The sequence below is a fragment of the Aotus nancymaae genome, unplaced genomic scaffold, assembly GCF_030222135.1.
Source record: "Aotus nancymaae isolate 86718 unplaced genomic scaffold, 86718_ANA_hifiasm-v0.15.2.pri h1tg000040l, whole genome shotgun sequence".
Lineage (NCBI taxonomy): Eukaryota > Metazoa > Chordata > Mammalia > Primates > Aotidae > Aotus > Aotus nancymaae.
The window spans coordinates 118,650,312-118,672,552 of NW_026988454.1; positions in this window are offsets into that span (position 1 = coordinate 118,650,312).

The following is a 22,241-nucleotide window of genomic DNA, read 5'->3' on the forward strand; positions in this document are numbered from 1 at the left end:
ATCACTTTCTAACCCCCTACTAAATTAATTTTTTCAAAATGCATATTATCATTTGAGATATTATCTATCTACTTTCTATTTGTTTATTGTCTGTCCCTTCCTCTACTAGGCTATGCGTTTCATGAGAGCAGGGATTTTATTATTTTTGCTCATTGTCATATTCCCAGGGCACAGAACAGTGCCTGACACATGGTAAATACTCAATAAATTATTTGTTGAATGAATGAATAAATGGACTCATTAATAGGGAAAACTGAGCCAACCTATAAGAAGCTTCCTTGTTTCCACCTATTCTCCCAACACTCCTGCAGTGGGAAACTGGGCAAGCTCATAGCAGCAGCTAAAAATATCACTCTTGAAAAATAACACAATAATTGAGTGCCCATTATGTGTCCAATACTGTTCTTGCCACTTTCATGCACTAGCTCTAATCTTTAGAACTACCCTGCAAACTGGATATAGAGCATGAAGGTTAACCAATCAAACTTTGGAGACAAAGATTGAAATCTTGCCTCAGCAACTCTGTAACTATGTGATCTTGGGCAAGTTCTTTGAGCTTGAAGAGTCCTAAATGTGGTTAATAATAGATCGCACCTCCAAGTGGCCAGCTCCTTGTACTATCACAAATGTGTTCATGTTTGTCTTCTCCACCAGAGCAAAGTTCTTTAAAGTAATAATAGAGTCTCTTTCACAGAGTTGGTGGGAGGATTAAATGAGACAATGTATGCAAAAGATCTAGCAAACTGCCTGGGATATAATAGTTGCTTAATAACTCTTACTATTATTATTGTATCCATTTTTCAGATGAAAAAACACCAGTGATGTGGCTGGACTCCAGGGTAAATGGCCATGTCAGGCCCCAGAGATTCTGCATCCTTAGCCTTATTCTCCTAGCCTCAAAGATTCCCTAGGCATGGCAGGCTATGAAGCAGAGCCATGAATCAAGGAGATGAGAGCTGGGGCATTAAGTGGTAACCTGGATGGACAGTTGACTAAGAGGCTCCTCTAATGCCATATCACTACAGGAGTTGCAGAACATTGTCATAATTCAGGGAAGTCCCCCTACGTTGAATTGACAGTCATTTCAGTGGGATAGAGACTAAAGGTTGAAGTTAATTTGATTTCTCGAATATGAAGAAATTAGATATTTTGGGCATGTATAAGTTTATGCACTGAGATTCAAACTTACAATATAAATAGTACAAAGCAGTGTATAATAAAGCCAGGTGATCTGCACAATGGCTTTTACTGGAATTCAGAGGAGAGAGAGATCATTGAGAACAATCAAGACAGGTTTTTCCTAGAGGATGGGACCTGGAACAATAACAGTACACTACTAATAGTAACTATTTATGAAGGGCTTGATTCTTTATGTATTATTAATATGGTTTGGTTGTATCTCCACCCGAATCTTATCTTGCAGTTTTCATAATCCCCATGTGTTGTGGGAGGGACCCAGTGGGAGGTAATTGAATCATGGGGGCAGTTACCTCCATGCTGTTCTCATGATAGTGAGTGAGTTCTCATGAGATCTGATGGTTTTATAAGGGGCTTTTCTCCTTTTACTCATTCTTCTTCTCCTTTCTGCCATGTGAAGAAGGATGTGTTTGCTTCCCCTTCTGCCATGTGAAGAAGGATGTGTTTGCTTCCCCTTCTGCCTGAGACCTCCCTAGCCATGCTGAACTGTGAGTCAATTAAACCTCTTAATTACCCAGTCCATGAAGACAGTGTATGTTCTCATAAGGGCATAAAAATGAACTAATGGCTGGCACGGTGGCTCACATCTGTAATACCAGCACTTTGGGAGGCCGAGGCGGGTAGATCACAAGGTCAGGAATTTGAGACCAGCCTGGCCAAGATGGTGAAACCCTGTCTCTACTCAAAATTCAAAAATTAGCTGGGCACAGTGGCTCGAACCCAGGAGGCGGTGGTTGCAGTGAGCCGAGATTGCGCCAGTGCACTCTAGCCTGGGTGGAAGAGCAAGACTCTGTCTCAAAAAAAAAAAAAAAAAAAAAGACTAATACAATGATTGTCTTTTTAAATATTCACAATAAATTAGCAATGTATGTAGATGTTATCATCTCCATTTCACAGATAAGGAAACTGAAGCTCAGAGAGTTTAAGTAACTTTCTCATTATCATAAAGCTAATAAGTAGTTTGGGTCAGGATTTGAACCCAGGTCTATCTCTGGTCCTATGGAAACATGCCCAAGGCCCATGCCCCTTCCACACTTGAGTGCCTGTCCTGAAGGACCAAGCTGAAACTCAGCTCCCCTTGATAGTGACATACCCAGCAATCCCCAGTGGATTCCCATAGCACTTTGATCCCACCTCCAAGTGGCCACTTCCTGGAACTATCACAGTATGTCCATGTTTGTCTCTTCCACTGGAGCAAAGTTTCTGAAAATCAGAGACATGTCTTATTTATCTCTATCTTTATCAATTTTGCAGTACTTGGCACTCAGTAGGCATCAACATATTGAAAAAATTGATGAAGGAAAAAATAAATATTAAATACCATGATACCAAAAAGCATCTATTTGGGGTTTTTTAAAAGTGTGCTTTGAGTTTCTCATGATTTTAAACATATATTTGATATGACTTTTTTTTTTTTTTTTGAGATAGAGTCGCCCTCTGTCACCCACGCTGGAGTGCAGTGACACTATCTTGGCTCACTGCAACCTCTGCCTCCTGCGTTCAAGCGATTCTCCTGCCTCAGCCTCCCAAGAAGCTGGGATTACAGGTGCCTGCCACCACACCAAGCTCATTTTTTGGTATTTTTAGTAGAGACAGGGTTTTATCATGTTGGCCAGGCTGGTCTTGAGCTCCTGACCTAAAGTGATCCACTCACCTTGGCCTCCCAAAGTGCTGAGATTACAAGCATGAGCCACCATACCCAGCCAGATAAGACATTTTAATTTCTTTCATGATTCCTGGTATTGTTGAAGACACATCATTTACAGATATAACAGGGACTATAAATAAACATATGAAAATGATAAAGTATAAGATAGTAAATGATAATGTGTTAAATTGCATGGATTCTTTAATAATGCAATAGAAGTTTAGAATAGAGATTAGTGTGATTTTAGGCGGTATAAGGAAAGAGAACTGAGGACAGCTCTCTGAAATGCTATATTTGTCAGTTCTCAGTTGCAAGCAACAGAAATAGATTCTGAATAAGTTAAGCTACTGAGCAGTTCACAGAATTACTGGGACACCTGGAGATCCAGGCTCAGAGCCTAAACAGATACAACCATAGCCAAAACCACTCCATAAACAGTGTTTGGTGAAGATTCTGCTGTCCACTATATGCCACATCTTATATCACTGACACCATCAGGCCAGGGACCTGAGCTTGGCACTGCTGCTAGGGCTGCATGAAAACTAGAAGTTGCTGTCACCAGGAACACTCTTCCCCTGACTCCGCTTATTTTCATCAGTAACTCCTGAGTCAAAGGCTAGGATAGCTGCATCTGATTGGCTCAGCCTAGGACACTCAGCTCTGGCTGCAAAAGAGGCTGGGAAAGTTCCAATCTGGTGTTTTCAGCATCTCTAGTGAGAAGTAGGATCTGCTTCATATAATATTCTTGGGGTCTTTTTTGTTTATTTGTATTTGTATTTTTATTTATTTATTTATTTATTTGAGACGGAGTTTCGCTCTTGTTACCCAGGCTGGAGTGCAATGGCTCGATCTCGGCTCACCACAACCTCGGCCTCCTGGGTTCAGGCAATTCTCCTGCCTCAGCCTCCTGAGTAGCTGGGATTACAGGCACGCACCACCATGCCCAGCTAATTTTTTGTATTTTTAGTAGAGATGGGGTTTCACCATGTTGACCAGGATGGTCTCGATCTCTTGACCTTGTGATCCACCCGCCTCGGCCTCCCAAAGTGCTGGGATTACAGGCGTGAGCCACCGTGCCCGGCTATTTGTATTTTTGAAACAGAGTCTCACTCTGTCACCCAGGCTGGAGTGCAGTGGTATGATCTTGGCTCACTGCAGTCACTGCCTCCTGGGTTCAAACGACTCTCATGCCTCAGCCTCCCAAGTAGTTGGGATTACAGGTGTGTGCTACCCTGCCTGACTAATTTTTTGTATTTTTAGTATAGATGGGTTTCATTATGTTGGCCAGACTGGTCTTGAACTCCTGACCTCAAGTGATCTGCCCGCCTCAGCCTCCCAAAGTGCTGGATTCTTAAGGTGGGAAATTCTCAGGTATTGAGCAGCCTCCACCCCCATCTCCCAAAAAAGAAATGTCTACTGCAGTTGCCCAAAGCTAGAGGGCAAGAAAAGGAAGAGGGATGGTTAGACAAGAGATTGAGAAGTGGCCCAGGGCAGTGGAAAGAGCCTTGAGGAAGGCTGGGAGGAGAGTTTAAGGAGGGAAAGGTAAGGTGCTGAGTGCTTTGGAGAGTTCTAGGGAGAGTAGAAGTGGTCTTTGTATTTGGATAGAAAGGGGTGTTCTGTGACCTCACCAAGAGCAATTTTAGTCAAGTGTGGAGGTAGAGGCCAATCATAGGAAATTATGGAGAAAACCAATGTAAAGACATGGAGGAATGTGTCTCAAAAATATTGGGAACATTTGTCTCTATTAATCATCTAATATCATAATTCATCACTCATTCCATGACATGATTTGGCTGTGCTTCCACCTATGTGGAGAAGGGGAGTAGAAAGTTGCCAGGATAGGCCAGATGTGGTGGTGCATGGCTGTAATCCCAGCACCCTAGAAGACTGAGGTGGGAGGACTGCTTGAGTCCAGGAAGTTGAGGCTGCAGTGAGTCATGATCATGCCACTGCACTCTGGCCTGGGCAATAGAAAGAAAGAAGAAAAGAGGAAATGTGAGAAACAAACTCACCCATCTAAACCCAAAGAATGGACTCAGAGACTCAGAGAAAAGTGAAAGTGAGACTTTTAATGACAGTCCTGAAGACTGGGTGTCTGATAGGTAGGCACACCCAGCACAGTTTCAACAAGCAATTTATCCCCTCATGCACAGGTCCCTCCCGGGGTTCCTCATAGGCTGAGTACTCTGGGGTCATAATCTTCCTGGACATTGCCTATTGATTGTTGGGTAGGGGCTTTAGGTGTGTGTTTGTTTGTTTGGGTTGTCTTGCTGCATTTTATGGCAGCCCATAATGCATTGCAATCCTAGTTAGCTCAGGGGCTCTTTAAATATTTAACTTATGACCTAAGTGGCTGGACAGGCTGAGTTAGCTATTTTGCAGACTAGTAAATTTTTATCTTAGACTAAACTTTGGTTCAGGTGAAGGCAACTAAGGGAGGTGGGGAGCGGGGAGGCTGACAAGCAGTCATTGGCTATCCGAGCAGGGGCCTAGTGTATCTGTTTCTTTTGTAGTTTGCTGGCCTAAGCTGATTTAAGGCACTCTGTCTTGGAAATGGACCAGCGTATACATTATTTCCTTCGATTCCCTCCGCTTTTCTTTTTACTCCTATTGGTCCCATTTTCACATTTATTTTTGTGTCCTTTGGTTCTTAAATTTATGAGGGACTCCTAATGAGTTAATGTAAGTGCTGGGATTAAAATAATGTGTTGTATCTCTCCAACTTCAGGGGCCATGTGGATTCTTGGGGATCTTATGGAATGCCGGGGTTAAGGGAATGGCCAATTGAACTAAGGCACAAATTCCGGTGCAATTGGACGGTAACAGGTTAGGGAGGTTTCTCTTCCCATACCACCAGACATCAGCCTGGAGTATATGAAGCGCTGAGTAGTTGCCTTTGACTCACCAGTCAAACATTTAGGATGTGGGTACAAGCTGAGAGTTTTCCCACAGGCTTACTAAACTCTGCCCCCTGCCTAGAGAGGCAAGAGCGGTGGTTCAAACTCCCTATGGAGAACGAGGGAATTGCTCTAGGGTCTGATCCCTGCAAGGCAGGAAACAGCAATGATAGATTTTTGTAAGTTTTATTTCCCCATGCATTCCTGTCCTGGTATAGAGCCAACATGCAACGCATTCCATAGGGATTGATAGTCCATCCTAGGGAAATGGAACCACCTGTGCTCGAGGCTGCCCAGCAGAGCATGCAGTAACAGCTCTTATTAAGAGCTAGTACTGAAAATTTGACCCATTTAATCCAGGCATTTACATCCCCATATCTAGTTTTAATTTCTAAAGTCTGCCTCAAGTCAGTTACCTTAATTATTTTTGTTCTCTTACAGTTACTGTCTGGTGGGTTAAAGGAAGTGGTGGGACCAGGAGTTATAGTAATCCTGGGTGAGCTCAGGGTGGAGTTAGTGACCAGCCAAAGAGCGAACCATTCCACGGCATCCTTTCCTGAGATATCTATTCCTAACCCATACCTCCAAGGTTCCTGGGTTGTTGATGGTAATTAATATAGGATTGCATTTTAAATTTCTACAGTTAGGTGGCATAGGGCCCTTATACAAATGTATTTTATTCTTTAAGGGTTTGTTCTTGGAAGAATGACTCACCTAGCTTTAATATTGAGTGGGCCACCAAACCTGATTCCAGCTAGCACAGGGCTTTTCTGAGAGGGCCCAATAACGGTCTGTTTTAGGACATAGATATTTACAATTATCTTTGGTTCCCTAAATTCCCACAAGGTAAGACTTGTCAGGCATTAAATTTTATAGCTGGGGTGCAGGGTGGAGGTCTTAGTTGATTATTAGTTTGGATATTCCCTACTTTCCACCCCTAGTACTGGGCCCTATTCAATACTTAGTTCTCCTTTCACCCCTTGTGTTAGGATTAATCCTAAACATATCCACACCCGATGACGGAGCCTGCTTATAGCTTCCTTTTAGGTTTTTCTTAAAGTCAGCTTTAAGAGTTTCTTAGGTGATCTATACACTTTCCATTCACCCTTTTCCCTTCCCTCTGGGGGGTTTGTTTACCAGTCTCTTGACCCGAGTATGTATTCATCCCCGTTCAGTTGTTCCTACGGCATCTCAGTGATCAGGAGCACTTGATAGGAACCTTCCCAGCCTGGGTGGAGCTTGTCTTCTTCCAACTCTTAATTAGCACCGAGTCGCCAGCCTGGAAGTGGTGACCTGTGAATTCAAGAGGTAGGGTTTGAGTTAGAAGTCTTTTTAACTTAAGGGACGAGAAGTGCTGGGAACACTGTGGACCTCTCGGTGGTGCCTGAGCAACCCCAAGCTTGTGAAAGAATTGGCAAAACCCAAGCTATCTGAAATAACAAGAAGAAATTGTGAGCCTATAAATGGATGCATGAGGGGTGTCTGTCTTGAGGAAAAACCTCTGTGGTGGAGATAAGGATGTGAAAGTCTTTCTTCTCCCGCTGCTCCTCCAGGCCTGCTTGGGGGTCTCCCCTCTCTTGCAGTTTTGTGGTCAGGCTGGTTGTCCTGTGTCAGATCCTGTTCCCCCTGCAGCTGTGAGCCCAGTGTATTCTTGCTGATAGTTGTAAGTTTATGTTTAACCTCTATTCTTGCTAAGGTGTATGGTTTCTATGCTGACATTGTGATCATTGTGCTCCAGTTTTGCAAATGTATTCTTTTTGTATGATCATTACCACAGTGTTGTGTGATCTCACTCACCCTCCCCTTTGGAAAGAGCATAATAAAAAACAGGTTTTCAGGGGATTTTAGACATTCATGGAGCAGCATTATGTAGTGTCTCCCCTGGGCCCAGCTTTAAGGAAAACCGTTTCCTTGTCTTTCTTTTACCGACCACTCAATCACTCTGAGAGACATTGAATCCGTGCTGATATTTTGGGAGCTGGTCTTCCAATAGACAAGGTAGAGTATATGGCCAGTATATAATTTCTTAAAAATTGGTCTTTGGTTTCCATAGTAGGAAGGTCAGTAGTTTTGCTTAAATACAGGAATGCTTTGAAATGGCCTTTACCCAGGAGGTCTTCCTCCAGTAGTCTGTTTTCTAACTACCTTTTTATTTATTTTTTGGCATGTTGCACAACCCCAGCACACTTGTTTAGCAAGGGTATAAATCCCCATACACTATAATTTTTGAGTATTGCATCACACGTGGCCTGGGGACCCCTATGACTTCCCTTATGCATTATGGGCATAAGTTCTCTCATAAGGAGTTTGTTTATCATTTCCCTCCCATTAGGGAGCACCTACAATCCTCAGTTTGAGTGGCGTCTATCTTGCCCAGTTCTTCCTCCTCCTCTTAAGAAAATTGAGGTCTTAATGTTACTTTAGGGATATCTGGGATTGGGCTAAACAGTTTTTCTAACTTCTTCCTCAGGGAGTCTTGCTTAGCAGCTTCATTCACAAGCCTGTTCCTTACAACTTCTATAGTGTTTACTTTCTGATGGCCATTTACATGAACTATGGCTATCTCTGCTGGAAGCAGGAGGCTTTTTAAAACTTGTTTGACCAGTTCCTCAAGTACCAGTTCTTTCTCCCTGCTATTTATTAGATTCTGCTGTGTCCAGATCTTTCCAAAGATGTGTATTACTCCATAGGCATATTTGGAATTAGTATACAGTGCCTTCCTGGCCTTCTAGGAGCTTTAGGGCCTGGTTAAGAGCATATAATTCCCAGCACTGTGGGAAGCCAAGGGGGCAGATCACGAGATCAAGAGACCGAGACCATCCTGGCCAACATGGTGAAACCACATCTCTACTAAAAAGACAAAAATTATCTGGGCTTGGTGGTGTGCGCCTGTAGTCCCAGCTATTCGGGAGGCTGAGGCAGAAGAATTGCTTGAACCCAGGAGGCGGAGGTTGCAGTGAGCTGAGATTGCACCACTGCACTCCAGCCTGGTGACAGAGTGAGACTCTGTCTCAAAAAAAAAGAAAAAAAAAAAAAAGCATATAATTCTCAAGTTTGGGCTGACCATTGATTGGGTAGTCTACCTTTTTCACATAGGACTGTTTGTTTCCATCAATGACAGCATAGCCATTGTATCTTTTATCATCTATTACTCAGGATGACCCATCCACAAACAGCTTTATTTCATCATGTAGTGGAGTTTCTTTAAGGTTTGATTTAACTTTAGTTTGATATTCTAGGATATCTAAACAATCGAAACAGTTATGATCTGATGCCTTCTTATTCTCTTCTCCTTTCAGTAAGAAACTGGCTGGGGTTAGGTTAGGCACCTCCCCAGGGCCCACTGACCCCAGGAGGAACTTGGGGAGGCAAAGGACTGACCAGTTGGCCTCCCAGGGTGTCTTTGGCCAAGCCCTGCTGGGTCTGGCTCTGGGCCAAGAGCTGCTGGTTTGAAGAGGTGCCAGCCTGTGGCGCCTTCCCTGATGGGCACTCTCATTGGCAAAGGCATCCCTGGCTCCAGGCTCCCTTCTTTCTTTGCTTTGAAGTCATCATCCATCTCCCTGCCAGGCCAAGAGCTGCACTGTTATATTTCATGCCACCCCCACTGGTGACCCAGCAACTGCAAAGGGTCTCTGGTTTGTCCCACTCTGGAAGGGGACACAGTGTTTTTTCTCCTCCTCAGCTGCAAGGGTCCTCCCTTGGCCCAGCCCTGCTCTGGGAAACGGAACTTTCATATATCCTACCTCAAAGCATCTTGGTGGACTTCTCCCCAGCACAAGCCCTCTCTGCTTCAGGGATTGCAAACTGGCATCCTCTTTCGCCTGTACTGGGTTTTAAAGTTTTTTTCTTTACTGATCACCAGCATTTAAAAATCCTACTTCACATAAAAAGTCAGAATTCTGGCCTCTGACAAAGCAGACAATTTGGCAACCCAGGGTCAGCACTGTAAGAACAGCCGAGCAGCTGCGGCCCCTTTAACAGGTGTGCCCTCTTCAGTTAGTCACAGCCCCCACCCAGCCCTGCAGCCCTCCTTCTCTATCATTTGTGGGCAGGTAGTCCTTTGAGTTTGCAACCCTAGTTCTGATCTTCCTTATGTAGCCTCCCCAGTCCTTCTGCAGACTTACTGACAGCTGCCCCTGGTGGGCTTACAGCCTCTCAGTAAAACAACAAAACCTCAATGATCATCTCATCCATTTACCCTTCCATAACCTGAATCCTCTCTACCACTTCCCAACAAACAGCCATCTGTTTTTTTTGTTTTGTTTTTGTTTTTGTTTTTTTTTTCAAATGGAGTTTTGTTCTGTTGCCCAGGTTAGAGTGCAGTGGTGAGATCTCGGCTCACTGCAACCTCCACCTCCTGGGTTCAAGCGATTCTCCTGCCTCAGCTTCCTGAATAGCTGGGACTACAGGCATGCACCACCATCGTCAGAGAATTTTTGTAGTTTTAGTAGAGATGAGCTTTCACCACACTGGCCAGGATGGTCTCTATCTCTTTTTTTTTTTTTATTGCATTTTAGGTTTTGGGGTACATGTGAAGAACATGCAAGATTGTTGCATAGGTGTATACGTGGCAGTGTGATTTGCTGCCTTCCTCCCCTTCACCTATATCTGGCATTTCTCCCCATGCTATCTCTCCCCAACTCCCCACCCCCCGCTGTCCTTCCCCTATTTCCCCCCAACAGAACCCACTGTGTAGTGCTCCCCTCCCTGTGTCCATGTGTTCTTGTTGTTCAACACCCACCTATGAGGTCTCTATCTCTTGACCTCGTGATCTGCCTGCCTCGGCCTCCCAAAGTGTTGGGATTACAGGTGTGAGCCACTGTGCCTGGCCTGCCATCTGGTCTTTGTTGTAGACAACCCATTATTCCTCAAGCAGCCTGATCCTAACTTTCTTCTACATCCCTTTCTCACTTGCAAAGCCCAGTTCCTGGGCTCTGTTCCTCCTCAGTGGCCGCACTGCACCCTTTCCCTGCACCTCCTTGCTGCTTGAGCCTCTAGAACCTTCCTCCAGCCCTGCCAATCTTTCCACAGCCTCTCACTTCCTCTTGTACTCTTTCTTTTACATTATTTTTCTCCCCAGTCTCACCTTCTGTGTCTATCTTTGATCTCTGTCTTTTCCAGTCTCTCTCTCTCACTCATTTTTCTTCTTCTGTTTCTCTCTCTCTGTCATCCCCTGTTTCCTTCCTCCGTCACATTCAGTTTCTTCCTCTTTCTCTCTCTGGGCACAAGCTGAGCCATGCTGTGCCCTAGCTCTCCACTGTCTGTCTGCAAAGATGGACAGCTCTGTCTCTCTCTCTGAGCACCAGCGCACCTGCACAGTGTCTTACACTGTCCACCCTGTCACAGCTGCTTAGTCCGGTGGCTCCCACACACACAGCTGCGCACTGGCTCTCCCTTGCCTTCAAGGTCAGCAGCTTAACTCTTTCTCTCTCTCTGGCCCTCTACATTTGCCGTTTCCTCCCCTTTCCCCTTCCGATTTTCTTTCTTACTTTTTCTCTTTCTTCCTTTCTTCTTACAAAAACCTTCTGACCTTTCCTCAGTCATTCCTTAATTGGTTTTCATTCCATCCATCAATCTTTTGCAGTTTCTTAGTAATATCAGGCCAGCTTTCAGTCACAAAATTAACCTTTAAAAGGCCTTGTCCTACTGGATCCTCTGGATCTAATCCTGAATTCTTTCTCATTTGATATCTGAGCCTCTGCAGAAAAGCAGAGGGAGTCTCCGCTTTTTCTTGTTGGATCTCAAATGCTTTTGAGACATTTTGTGTTCTAGGAGTGGACTTTTTAATCCTCCAATTATTCGTTCCCTTAGGTCCTGCATTTGGGCCTGATCTCTGGGGTTATTGTTATCCCATCTGGGATTTGCATTTGGGAATTTCTGCTCAGCTAGCAGGACTCCTTGCCCAGGAGGATGCTGTCTCTCCCAAATGGTCATGGCTGCCCTTCTAATCATTCCCCTCTCTTCCCCAGTAAACAGAACATATTTATGATTGACATCATCTCAGCCCAAGTACAAAAATTGGATCCTAAAAGTTGATCTAGCTGCTCTGCCAAACTGAGGAGATCTTCCAAGAGTGGCCTCATTTCCTTTTTAAAATTCCTAACCTCAGTACTTGTTAGAGGCACACTCACAAATTCAGCTTCTCCCTGTCCCATGGGGAATTCTCTAAGAGGGTACCTATTAGACATCTACTGTTTAGAAGAAATGGGGAAATTTCCAATGTCCTTCTTACATTGTTCTAATCCTTTCCTTAAGTTTGGATAAAGATTTAAGGGAGCACTGGGTTTAGCTCCTTCATGATCCCCAGATTCCTTTTCCTCCAGCCTTCCTGTTGCCCCTAATCTCCCTGTCCTTGACTTTATGAGATGTATGGGGGTGGGAGGATCATGTTAGGGGATCCCAAGGCTTTTCACTGGGTGAGGGCTCTTAACTATGCTCTTTTCTTCTCTCTCTCTTTAAGGAGAAACATGGGGATAATTCACTAATCCAACAAAGAGCATAACCCATCTCCTCTTGTGAGGATGGGGTTATATCATTTACATAGAGAATTAAAGCTTGGCACACCCAATTCTCATCTGAGCCAAACTTAGGCCAAAAGACCAAAGGCTGACGAATGGGCTCTTTAGGCCAGATAAAACAGCAGGTTTGTTTCTAATTAACATGTATACAATGGGTGTAGTCTTTTAAGGTCTTAGCTTTATTAGGGGTGTCTTATTTTAGAATCCCTACTTTAGACCCTGGCTTTGATCCACGGGTCTCAAAATCCAGTGGTCCAGTTCACCTGGTCCGGGAACCCTCTAGAAATGAACGCTGCTTCAGTGGTCTGTCTCTCTGGTTTTCTGCCTTTATGCAGCTTCTTATATGATCATTCATCACTTTCTTCCCAACTCATACACGCATTCAAGGAGACATTTTCCTCTATTAGATCCAGAATTTTAGTTGTTTTGAGTGGGAAGTTTCAAACCTGAGACCTACTTTACCATGTTACCAGAAATAGAAGTTGAATTTCTTAGAATTCAAAAAATTTCTTCTAGTTCTTTTAGTTTTAAATACATTTATTGAGGTATAGTTTATACATAAAAATTTACCGATTAAATGTATAGTTCAGTGTATAGACCCATGTAACTACCACCACAAGCAATGCATAAAACATTTCTAATCATCCCAAAAGGTCTCCTTATGTCCCTTTGTAGTCAGTCCCTTACTTTACCTCCAGTTCCAGGCAACTATTGATCTGCTATTATTATATATGACTTCTGCCTTTTCTGAAATGTCTTTCTTTCTTTTGGTCTCACTCTGTTGCCCAGGTTGGAGTGCAGTGGCATGATCTTGGCTCACTGCAACCTCTGCCTCCCAGGCTAAAGTAATCCTCCCACCTCAGCCTCCCAAATAGATGGAACCACAGGCATGCACCACCACACTCAGCTAATTTTTTGTCTTTTTAGTAGAGATGGAGTTTCACCACGTTGCCCAGGCTGGTCTTAAACTCCTGGACTCAAGTGATCTGTCCACCTTGGCCTCCCAAAGTGCTGAGATCACAGGTGTGAGCCACTGTGCCAGGCCTGAAATTTTTAATTAATTAATTTATTTTTATTTCTTATGTTTTTATTTTTTTGAGATGGAGTTTCACTCTTGTTGCCCAGGCTGGAGGGCAATGGTGTGATCTTGGCTCACTGCAACCTCCACCTCCCGGGTTCAAGTGATTCTCCTGCCTCAGTCTCTCGAGTAGCTGGGATTACAGGCATGCGCCACCATGCCTGGCTAATTTTGTGTTTTTAGTAGAGATGGGGTTTCTCCATGGGTAAGACTGGTCTCAAACTCCTGACCTTAGGTGATCCACTCGCCTTGGCCTCCCAAAGTGCTGGGATTACAGGCATGAGCCACTGCGCCTGGCCTATTTTATTTTGTTGTAGAGATGGTATCTCACTATGTTGCCCAAGCTGATCTCAAACTCCTGGCCTCAAGCAATCCTCCAATTTGGCCTCGCCATTACTGGGATTACAGGCATGAGCCACTGTACCAGCCTGGAATTTCATATAAATGGAATCATACAGGAGAGATCCTTGTGCCTAACTTCTTTCCCTCAGCACAGTGTTTTAGAAATTCATCCATATTATTGCATGTTTCAGTGGCTCATTCCTTCTTGTTGCTGAGCAGTAGTTCATGGCATAGATATATCATACTCATGTGATTTTTGAGATAAGATTTCTGCATATCTCAAAGAAGTCAATAAAAAGATGAAGAGATTTACTAATGTGGAAAGTTAATATGGAAGATTCATACATGTTCTTTTTTTTTTTTTTTCTGAGACAGGATCTCTCTCTCCGTCATCTAGGCTGGAGTGCCTGGGTGCAATCATAGCTCACTGGCTCACTGCAGCCTCTACCTCCTGGGCTCAAGTGATCCCCATTAACTGCCTTAGCCTCTCAAGTAGCTGGGACCATAGATATGTGCCACCATGCCAGGCTAATTTTTAAATTTTTTTTTTTTTTTTGAGACGGAGTTTCGCTCTTGTTACCCAGCCTGGAGTGCAATGGCGCGATCTCGGCTCACCACAACCTCCGCCTCCTGGGTTCAGGCAATTCTCCTGCCTCAGCCTCCTGAGTAGCTGGGATTACAGGCACGTGCCACCATGCCCAGCTAATTTTTTGTATTTTTAGTAGAGACGGGGTTTCACCATGTTGACCAGGATGGTCTCGATCTCTTGACCTCGTGATCCACCCGCCTCGGCCTCCCAAAGTGCTGAGATAACAGGCGTGAGCCACCGCGCCCGGCTTAATTTTTAATTTTTTTGTAAAGACAGAGTCTTGCCGTGTTGCCCAGGCTGGTCTTGAACTTTTGGGCTCAAGCAATCCTCCCACCTTGGCCTCCCAAAGTGCTAGAATTACAGGCATGAGCCACCATGCTTGGCCATGTTCTCTATTAAATAAAATCCTTCCATCTCTTTCTTCATTTCAGCCAGTTAAATTGAGATCTAAAGGCCTGAATTTACTATTTAATGGTACCTAATGACATTTCAGAGACTGGCCATAAAAAAGCAAGTGTCAAAAATCAACAAAAACATGTCTACAAAGGAAATGAAGATGTTCCCTCTTCCTTGAAGCAACAGAGAGAGAAATGTCCTTCCGCATTATAAAACTAATTCCAAGACTCTGATTTGATACAGTGTTAAATTGAAAACATTTAGGAAAATATCTATCTTGTTTTCTCCATTTCCATTTCTGCAAAATGGAGACTTGCTGACTATTCATAATTATCAACTTGCTCTGTACCCTATTTTCTATTAATGTGAATGTCATTGGAATTATAATTTGAATAAAGCAACCACGTAAAACTCTTGTCGAGGGAAAATTACTTTCAAAATAAACCTACTGTGTTTTTTGTTTGTTTGTTTGTTTTTTGTGAGACAGGGTCTCACTCTGTCACCCAGGCTGGAATGCAGTGGCACAATCTCAGCTCACTGCAACCTCTGCCTCTCGTGTTCAAGTGATTCTCGGGCCTCAGCCACCCAAGTAGCTGGGATTACAGGCACACTACCACGCCTGGCTAATTTTTGTATTTTTAGTAGAGATGGGGTTTCACTGTGTTGGTCAGGCTGCTCTCAAACTATTAGTTTCAAATGATCCACTTACCTTGGCTTCCCAAACTTCTGGGATTACAGGTGTGTGAGCCACTGTGCCCAGCAAATAAACCTATTGTTCTTATTACTTTTCTTACTGATTAATTATTTGATTTATTTTTATTGCCCTAATAATAGTGTGCTACTCAGTATTTCTATGTTAATTTTTTTTTGAGATGGAGTCTCACTCTCTTTTCCAGGCTGGAGTGTAGTGATGCAATCTCAGCTCACTACAACCTCCACCTCTGAGGTTTAAGCAATTCTCCTGTCTCAGCCTCCTGAGTAACTGGGACTATAGGCATGTGCCACCATGCCCAGCTGATTTTTTACATTTTTAGTAGAGATAGGGTGTCACCATATTGGTCAGGCTTGTCTCGAACTCCTGACCTGAGGTGATCCACCCACCTTGGCCTCCCAAAGTGCTGGTATTATAGGCGTAAGCCACCACACCCAGCCCAGTATTTGTATGTTTCTAAATCAGTATTCCTATGTTTCGGAATACTTATAGTATTCATATTGTCTCCTCAGATGAGAAGAGAATGATTGGCATGATGGAAAACAAAGGGCCCTAACTCTGCTAGTTTTTTTATTTTCAGAAAGAGATCGTGTCTGGTCTCATTTAAATTGCTACCAAAGAATGAGAATAATTGTGAAAGAAGCTCCCTCCAGAGGTGAGAAAGCATAAGAATTATTTACATTTATCATAGTAGTGAGGTTACAAAACTATACAATCACATCTGCTAAGAAAACACAGTTTTCTATGTCAGGATTGGTTGGAGGATTTTTGTGTGCTTGCAAAAGCTGGATCCAGGGGACACGTAAACAACTTTGGCTGGCCATTTGGCCCTATGATTAATGGATGCCAAATAGACAAATACAGAATTGAATCTAAGAAAACACGGAACAGTACTACATCTACTAGAAAGGCTTACATTAAAAAGAAAATCTGACAATACCAATATTTGGCAAGAATCTGGAGCAGGTATAGTGCTCGTACACTGCTGGTATATGAAGTTCAAGAATAAGAAAAACCGATCAAGGATATTAGAAGCCAGAAGAATGGTATTATCCATTTTGAGAAAGTGTAAGTGAAAAGAAAGGGATGCCATATACAGTAGCTTACACTTGTAATCCCAGCATTTTGGGAGGCTGAGGTTGAGATGATTACTGGAGCCAGGAGTTTGAAACCAGCCTGGGCAACATAGGATATCCCATCTCTCTCTCTTTTTTTTTTTTGAGATGAAGTATTGCTCTGTCACCCAGTCTGGAGTGCAGTGGTGTAATCTCGGATCACTGCAGCCTCCACCTCCCAGGTTCAAGCAATTCTCCTGCCTCAGCCTCCCAAGTAGCTAGGATTACAGGTGCCCACCACCCTGCCCAGCTAGTTTTTGTATTTTTGGTAGAGATTGGCTTTCACCATGTTGGTCAGGCTGGTCTTGAACTCCTGACCTCAGGTGATCCACCGTCTTGGCCTCCCAAAGTGCTGGGATTACAGGCGTGAGCCCCCATCTCTTAAAAAAAGAAGAGAAAGAAAGAGAAAGAGAGAGAGAAAAGAAAAGGAAGAGACTGGACGTGGTGGCTCACGTCTGTAATCCCAGTACTATGGGAGGCCAAGGTAGGTGAATCGTGAGGTCAGGAGTTCAAGAGCAGCCTGACCAACATGGTGAAACCCCATCTCTACTAAAAAGACAAAAATTAGCTGGGCATGGTGGCACGGGCCTGTAGTCCCATCTACTCGGGAGGCTGAGGCAGGAGAATCATTTGAACCTGGGAGGCAGAGGTTGTGGTGAGTTGAGATTGCGCCACTGTACTCCAGCCTAGGCAAGAGAACGAGACTCCATCTCAAAAAAAAAAAAAAAAAAAAAGGAAGAAATACAGAGAAGACATTGATCACGGCAAGAAGGTTAAATAAATAAATAAATGCAATTAAAATAGAAGACATTAATCCAGTGAAGTCTTTTTCTTTGGCTTAAAAACAGAAAACAACAGACACAACACACATCAACTTACACTGTCTCATGGTTACATGAACTTTCTGACTCTGCCACAAGTTAGCACATAGGGATCTTGATCACCTTACCATCCCACAAAGTATCTTGTGGGATGAACACTGAACTCATGACATCAAGCTGATAGGGCACATGGAGTAAAAAATAGCAAGTATCTTACATGTTTAGGAAATATATGTAAACCAGAAGGCAGGGAGGCTCCAGTACAAAGGCTTTTCACTTCACTGATACTTCTTCATGTTTAGTGATCTTGCATATAGGTGCTCCCTTCAAAATGAAGGACAAGTTGCTTTATTTGTGCTACCTACCCCTAAACCGAAAGAGCCACATCACTTAGGTGAATTTAGAGACAATGTTGATCATATTTGGGCTACTGCTTTGACCTCATTACCTGGTCACTTGAAATGAAGGCATATTTGAGTGAGATTCAGAGGAAGAAAAGTTTCTCCAGCTGGTCTCGTCTGCAGGGCAAGTTAGTCCTTGCCGTCCTTATGATGTTCAAAGTGTTTATGGCAGACTGAGGCACTTTATCATCTGTGGCAAGTCCTGATAGGAGAATCACAGCAGAGGCCCTCTGAGCATGCCTTTTGGCAGGTAAATATTTTCTCTTTGAGATTCAAGCTCTCAGTTTGCTGCTGGGCCATGGACACAGTATGATCATGGAATTCAGCATGATCATGGAACTCAGCACGATCACAGCATGATCATGAGCTGGCTATTATCTGGTCTTCCTAGATGAAAAGCTTGTTCATACCTAGGACATGGATCTATTATCAAGTAGAAAAGACATATACAAAATGAGGCTAAAGCAGATCCTGAAAACACAAATGGCTCCTAGTACCCACACCCCTACTTCTGCTGCGTTGCTATTTCACCTACCACTATAACCAATTACATGAGCCTTGTTATCAGACTGCAGTGGAATAAAGTCATATTAGTTTGTCACTGTCTTCACCTGGTGTGTTGGCATGAAAAAGAAATGGGCTGCTGTGATACTGTGGCCTCCGGTCAAGGATGACCCTGAAGGACACTGGGGATAGGCAGGACTTCAAGAAATACACCTACCTGACTAGTCTTCCCAGAAGGAGAAAGAGGCTAAGAGTCTACATTGATTCTTAGTCTGAGGTTAATGGTTTGGCTAGATGATTAGGGAATTAGAGTAATATTAAAAGGAAGTTTGGAGAAGTATAATGTGGATGAACTTTTTAAAACGGTTCCCAAATGTGACAGTATCTGTCATGATTCAGTTGCAGACCATAGATACCACTCTACTTAATTTAAGGGAAAAGGGAGTTATTACCAGGGATTAGGTGGCTTATACAATATTCGTAAGGGCTGGGAGAAGAAGCTTTAGGTGGAGCTTGTAAGAGCTTGTAGGAGCACCACAATCATGCTGTGTCCATGGCCCAGCAGAATCGCACTGATTCTGCTATGTTTGGGTAAGCTATGACGTCCACTGCAGGAAACCAGCAAATCAGCACGTTGGTAACCACAGAACCACACTTCCTCTGTCGTGATTCACAGAAGCAAAGTGAATTCATCATATCCTGCCTCTCTCTCCACATCACTCAGTTTATTGGGTTTCACATTCAAGTCTCATGGAAATGTACCTGATTGGCAAAATCTCAATTACATCTGGAACCATAACTGTAATAGGATCTGAGACATACAGCTTTTATCTTTCTAGACTCTCAGTATAGAAAGGTATGAAGGAGTTTAGAATATATGTTGAGAAAACCAATCTACCATAATGAGAACATGTGTGCCTCGTGGGTAGAAGACACTATCAACAATTAGGTAGATAAGATGACCTGTTCTGTGTATGGTGTCTGGCCTTTCCCCTAGTTACACCAGAGCTTGCTCTATAAGCTTGTGGACAAAGTGACTATGGGACCACTGATGGAGGCAATGCATGTTGAGTGTAAAGGCTCAATCATGTGGACTTTCTCACACTAAGACTGACCTGGCTACTACCAATTTGGACCTCTTCCTTCATGAACAGGGCAGTAATTTATCTTCATTGTAGAAGAAACTTATTTTAAATTTCTATATATTTTTCCTACTCACCATATTTTTGTCAGCACCATCCAGAAACTTACTGAATGACTTATAAGGCATTCAACATGACATCCCGCAAAATGATGCTTTTGGCCAAGGGAGTACTTTTACAGTGGAAGAAGTAAGGCAGTTGGAATATACAGTTCAACTCTTCTGGGATTCCTTATTTAGTTTTATTGTATATTCCAGCTGGTCTTATAGAATCGGCTTATTGAGGTCTTAGTTATTTTGCCAACTGGAGAAAACATCTCATAAAATTAGAGTGGTATCAGCCAGGCATGGTAGCTCAGGCCTGTAATCCCAGCACTTTGGGAGGCCAAGGCAGGTGGCTCATTTGAGATCAGGAGTTCGAGACCAACCTGACCAACTTGGTGAAACCCCATCCCTACTAAAAATACAAAATTAGGCTGGGTGCAGTGGCCCACGCCTGTAATCCCAGCACTTTGGGAGGCCAAGGTGGGTGGATCATGAGGTCAGGAGATCCAGACCATCCTAGCTAACATGATGAAACCCTGTCTCTACTAAAAAAAAAAAAAAAAAAAAAAATTAGCCAGAGGTTACAGTAAGCCAAGATTGTGCTACTGCACTTTAGTCTGGGCAACAGCCTCTGTCTCAAAAAAAACAAAAAACAAAAATTAGCTGAGCATAGTGGTGCAAGCCTGTAATCCCAGCTACTTGGGAGGCTGAGGCAGAAGAATTACTTAAACCTGGGAGGCAGAGGTTTCAGTGAATCGAGATCATGCCATTGCACTCCAGCCTGAGTGACAAGAGCAAAATTCTGTCTCAAAAAAACAAACAAAAAAGATGAGAGTGGTATCCTACAGAATGTGACATAAGCTCTGAAATAGTGACCAACTATATGGAGCATTTCTCTTGTACCCAAAAATATACAAGGGTGGGGATGATATATAGGTGAGGTGATACCTGTTACAATTACACGTGTGGCTGGGCGTGGTGGTTCATGGCCCCCTTTTCAAAGCCAGCAATGGTTGGTCAATTATTTCCCATGGTGCAGCACTCCAATACTGACTCTCCTGCCTCCCTCTTTCTTTTAGAAGGTAACCACTGATGATTACATTGGGCCCAATTAGATAATAGAGGATTATTTTCCCATCTTCAGGTCAGCTAATTACCAACCTTAATTCCATCTGCAATCTTTTTTTTTTTTTTTGAGATGAAGTCTTGTTCTGTAGCCGAGGCTGGAGTGCAGTAGTATGATCTCAGCTCACTGCAACCTCCACCTCCTGGGTCCTGGTTCAAGCAATTCTCCTACCTCAGCTTCCCAACTAGCTGGGATTACAGGCATAAGCCACCATGCCAGCTAATTTTTGTATTTTTAGTAGAGATGGGATTTCATCATGTTGGCCAGTCTGGTCTTGAACTCCTGGTCTCGTGATCTGCCCACTTCGGCCTCCCAAAGTGCTGGGATTACAGGCATGAGCCACCTTGCCTGGCCGATCTGCAATCTTAATTCCCTCTTGTCATGTAACATATTCATAGGTTTTGAGGATTAAGATGTGGACATCTTTGGGAACCATTATTCTCCCTATTACGTCAACTATGAGCTCTGCTGCTGAGAAATATTCCACCAGTAGGAACAACAGTTTAGGGTGAGATGACCACCAGCCATTTTGGGTTTCTCACACTGCAGAAGATAATGGGGAAAAAAAGAAACTATGATATTGAGTCATTAATCCTGATTTTTGCAAAGAAATAAGATTGTAGTTACACACTGGGATCAAGAGGCATATTGATGGGACAGAGGGGACCACCCCCCCGGGTGCATCCTAATGAAATCATGTTCAGAACTAAAAGTTAGAGAAAGACTTATTTAACCCCTTGAATAGGCAGGTCCTCCAAAGGCTTGGATCTCTTAGAAATGAGATTTGGGTCACATAATGACCAGATGAGGTTCTGCATAAAAGCAAAGAGACCATGGAACTATTAGAGAGGGCAGAAGTCATAAATACCCATAGTCTTATCACTAGTTGTGGAAATGAGAATTGTAGCCTCTTTCCATGTTTCTTTCCTTGATTTTTCCTAAATATGTTCATATATCTTAACTGATTTCCCTTTTTTCTCTTTTTTTATTTTTCTTTCTTCTTCTTTTTTTTTTTTTTCGAGACCAAGTCTCACTCTGTCGCTTAGACTGGAGTGCAGTGGCACGATCTCAGCTCGCTGCAACCTCTGACTCCCTGGTTCAACCTATTCTCCTGCCTCAGTCTCCGGAGTAGCTGGCGTACGGGCGTGTGCCACCACACCCAGCTAATTTTCGTTTTTTTTTTTTTTCAGTAGAGATGGGGTTTCACCATGTTGGCGAGGATGGTCTCAATCTCCTGACCTCGTGATCCACCCACCTCAGCCTCCCAAAGTGCTGGGATTACAGGCATGAGGCAATGTGCCCGGCCTTTTTTTTTTTTTTTTTTTTTTTAAATAATAAATGATATGTTGGCCAGACACAGTGGCTCACGCCCATAATCCCAGAACTCTGGGAGACTGAGGCAGGCAGATTACTTGAGGTCGGGAGCTTGAGACCAGCATAGCCAACATGGTAAAACCCCATCTCTACTAAAAAAAAAAAAAAAAATACAAAAATTAGCCGGGTGTAGCAGCACGTGCCTATAGTCCCAGCTACTCACAAGGCTGAGGGATAAGAATCGCTTGAACCTGGGAAGTAGAGGTTGCAGTGAGTCAAGATTGTGCCACTGCACTCCAGCCTGGGTGACAGAGCAAAACTCCATCTCAAAAAAAAAAAAAACAATGGTGTGTTGGTGATTGACAACATTACAAGCTAGTCTACAAAGATATCAAGA